Here is a 4541-nt window from a genome sequence, read left to right on the forward strand (position 1 = left end):
AATATATACATGTATAATGATTTTGTAAATTATTATTGTTAATTATATTGTAGATTATTAATTATACATCATATATTATTTTGTCAGTTTGTGGCCCAGTTGCTTTAGTAACCGATGCTTGCAGACGATTGGCCGATGCTGGTGTGGGCGGGTTCAGCGATTGCCCTCTTTGGGTGAGTGACAGACACATTTTGCTATCATTAATTTTATCGCGAAAAAAGTATACACTTAAAACGTTAAAATCTCAGGCATATGATGTATCAATTTTAAAGCTTAAAATCTGAACTTGTCAGAGATATCATCACTTCTGCATTTATGTTACTTAAAATAACAAAATAAGTCATCGAATCATTCACGTTGTAAATTAGCGCCCCTTAGAGGAAACGAGGTAGAAATGTTTATAAACAAAATAAAAGTCCTTTACATAGCACATAAATAGACATGTCATATATCAAATGAAAGCTCTAACTCTCAGAAATGTGTCTGTATAGTTTAATTTGTTGCACTAATACCACAGTTCAAAAGATTTTAAAAAGAATCACAAAGTGAAATATGATTTCTGTAAGTCATCAAATACAAACATACCTTTATTCTCTGATATGTAAGCACCAAATAGCTACAAATGTAGATCTGCTTTTACATTAGGAAGATCTCTAAACAATTAGCCATTGTTTACTTGTCTGTCAGATTGCTTGTGGGAATAATCCAATGTTATATCATAGATGTCCACAACAAATATGCCATCTAGAAGGAAAAAGCACTCAAAACAAATCATCATAAAATATGTTTTTGACTAGTGATGATAAACTCTTTATATAGCATCACAAAGGGGAGGATCTCAGCTTTCTAAAGACACCTAGATTGAGCTTGTAGTCCACTCAGAGGCTCATTATTTCAATAAAATAATGAGGGTGTTGCTTGAACTGAACATTAGACTGAATGTCTATGGACGAGCACATCTGTGAGGGGCAAAAATGTGTTAGAGCGCCCCCTACAGTTCACATCTGTGAGGGGCAAAATGTGTTAGAGCGCCCCCTACAGTTCACATCTGTGAGGGGCAAAATGTGTTAGAGCGTCCCCTACAGTTCACATCTGTGAGGGGTAAAATGTGTTAGAGCGCCCCCTACAGTTCACATCTGTGAGGGGTAAAATGTGTTAGAGCGCCCCCTACAGTTCACATCTGTGAGGGGTAAAATGTGTTATGAGGGGTATAATGTGTTAGAGCGCCCCCTACAGTTCACATCTGTGAGGGGTATAATGTGTTGGAGCGCCCCCTACAGCTCACATCTGTGAGGGGTAAAATGTGTTAGAGCGCCCCCTACAGTTCACATCTGTGAGGGGTATAATGTGTTGGAGCGCCCCCTACAGCTCACATCTGTGAGGGGTAAAATGTGTTAGAGCGCCCCCTACAGTTCACATCTGTGAGGGGTAAAATGTGTTAGAGCGCCCCCTACAGTTCACATCTGTGAGGGGTAAAATGTGTTAGAGCACCCCTACAGTTCACATCTGTGAGGGGTATAATGTGTTAGAGCCCCCTACAGTTCACATCTGTGAGGGGTAAAATGTGTTAGAGCCCCCTACAGTTCACATCTGTGAGGGGTAAAATGTGTTAGAGCCCCCTACAGTTCACATCTGTGAGGGGTAAAATGTGTTAGAGCCCCCTACAGTTCACATCTGTGAGGGGTAAATGTGTTAGAGCGCCCCCTACAGTTCACATCTGTGAGGGGTAAAATGTGTTAGAGCGCCCCCTACAGTTCACATCTGTGAGGGGTCAAATGTGTTAGAGCGCCCCCTACAGTTCACATCTGTGAGGGGTAAAATGTGTTAGAGTGCCCCCAACAGTTCACATCTGTGAGGGGTAAAATGTGTTAGAGCGCCCCCTACAGTTCACATCTGTGAGGGGTAAAATGTGTTAATGCTCCCTACAGTTCACATCTGTGAGGGGTAAAATGTGTTAGTGCCCCCTACAGTTTACATCTGTGAGGGGTAAAATGTGTTAGAGCGCCCCCTACAGTTCACATCTGTGAGGGGTATAATGTGTTAGAGCGCCCCCTACAGTTCACATCTGTGAGGGGTAAAATGTGTTAGTGCCCCCTACAGTTCACATCTGTGATGGGTAAAATGTGTTAGAGCGCCCCCTACAGTTCACATCTGTGAGGGGTATAATGTGTTAGAGCGCCCCCTACAGTTCACATCTGTGAGGGGTAAAATGTGTTAGAGCGCCCCCTACAGTTCACATCTGTGAGGGGTCAAATGTGTTAGAGCGCCCCCTACAGTTCACATCTGTGAGGGGTAAAATGTGTTAGTGCCCCTACAGTTCACATCTGTGAGGGGTAAAATGTGTTAGTGCCCCTACAGTTCACATCTGTGAGGGGTAAAATGTGTTAGTGCCCCCTACAGTTCACATCTGTGAGGGGTAAAATGTGTTAGTGCCCCCTACAGTTCACATCTGTGAGGGGTAAAATGTGTTAGTGCCCCCTACAGTTCACATCTGTGAGGGGTAATATGTGTTAGTGCCCCCTACAGTTCACATCTGTGAGGGGTAAAATGTGTTAGTGCCCCCTACAGTTCACATCTGTGAGGGGTAAAATGTGTTAGAGCGCCCCTACAGTTCAAATCTGTGAGGGGTAAAATGTGTTAGTGCCCCCTACTGTTCACATCTGTGAGGGGTAAAATGTGTTAGTGCCCCCTACAGTTCACATCTGTGAGGGGTAAAATGTGTTAGTGCCCCCTACAGTTCACATCTGTGAGGGGTAAAATGTGTTAGTGCCCCTACAGTTCACATCTGTGAGGGGTAAAATGTGTTAGTGCCCCCTACAGTTCACATCTGTGAGGGGTAAAATGTGTTAGTGCCCCCTACAGTTCACATCTGTGAGGGGTAAAATGTGTTAGTGCCCCCTACAGTTCACATCTGTGAGGGGTAAAATGTGTTAGAGCCCCCTACAGTTCACATCTGTGAGGGGTAAAATGTGTTAGTGCCCCTACAGTTCACATCTGTGAGGGGTAAAATGTGTTAGTGCCCCTACAGTTCACATCTGTGAGGGGTAAAATGTGTTAGTGCCCCCTACAGTTCACATCTGTGAGGGGTAAAATGTGTTAGAGCGCCCCCTACAGTTCACATCTGTGAGGGGTAAAATGTGTTAGTGCCCCCTACAGTTCACATCTGTAAGGGGTAAAATGTGTTAGTGCCCCCTACAGTTCACATCTGTGAGGGGTAAAATGTGTTAGTGCCCCCTACAGTTCACATCTGTGAGGGGTAAAATGTGTTAGAGCGCCCCCTACAGTTCACATCTGTGAGGGGTAAAATGTGTTAGTGCCCTACAGTTCACATCTGTGAGGGGTCAAATGTGTTAAAGCCCCCTACAGTTCACATCTCTGAGGGGTAAAATGTGTTAGAGCGCCCCCTATGTGTTAGTGCCCCCTACAGTTCACATCTGTGAGGGGTAAAATGTGTTAGAGCGCCCCCTACATTTCACATCTGTGAGGGGTAAAATGTGTTAGAGCGCCCCCTACAGTTCACATCTGTGAGGGGTATAATGTGTTAGAGCGCCCCCTACAGTTCACATCTGTGAGGGGTATAATGTGTTAGAGCCCCCTACAGTTCACATCTGTGAGGGGTATAATGTGTTAGAGCGCCCCCTACAGTTCACATCTGTGAGGGGTAAAATGTGTTAGAGCCCCCTACAGTTCACATCTGTGAGGGGTAAAATGTGTTAGAGCGCCCCCTACAGTTCACATCTGTGAGGGGTAAAATGTGTTAGAGCGCCCCCTACAGTTCACATCTGTGAGGGGTAAAATGTGTTAGAGCGCCCCCTACAGTTCACATTTGTGAGGGGTAAAATGTGTTAGAGCCCCCTACAGTTCACATCTGTGTATTGCGATGGAATGTGAAAGAGATCAAAATATTTTTCTAGTGTTTGCTGCCATCTAGTGGTATAAAATGAGACCTTTTAAAGTTATGTAGCGTGAAGAGAACCAGAATTACATGCTTACAAAGTTAGAGTTTAACTAAACTGTGCAGTAGCTCGAAGTGCATTGAGTTGTGATGTAAAGGATGGGGTACGAGTGCTGAAGTGCATTCATCTCACATTTGCTTTTTATACAAATATCGGTTTGGTTTTGGTTTGATGTTTAGGGTCATTCTTACAGATATAACACTGAGCTATGCTATTCACTTTCATTTCATAGCTCTATACTCTTACTCTGTCAACAATGGACTTATTTGTGTCTATAGTTGTGCAGGTGAGTATCACTGATTACTTCGAGGACGCTGAAAATGAAGAATCCCAGAGATTATTTGAAGAAATAGTCAATCTACAGGTAACATACTGCCAGAAATGTATATTTTAGAGGGTTCGTGTCAAATCAACCAAACTTCAGAACATTTTATTAAGACTTTTTTTAAAAGAAAGAACATACATAAATGATGATGAAAGCCAAAATATTAAATGCCATGGATTAATATCTAGAGTAGCAGTTTGGGTCCATCCCGCCAAGTTTAGGGATCTATATGGTCTCCAATGCCCAGACACATTAAGGGT

The sequence above is a fragment of the Xyrauchen texanus genome, chromosome 25, assembly GCF_025860055.1.
Source record: "Xyrauchen texanus isolate HMW12.3.18 chromosome 25, RBS_HiC_50CHRs, whole genome shotgun sequence".
Taxonomy (NCBI): Eukaryota; Metazoa; Chordata; class Actinopteri; order Cypriniformes; family Catostomidae; genus Xyrauchen; species Xyrauchen texanus.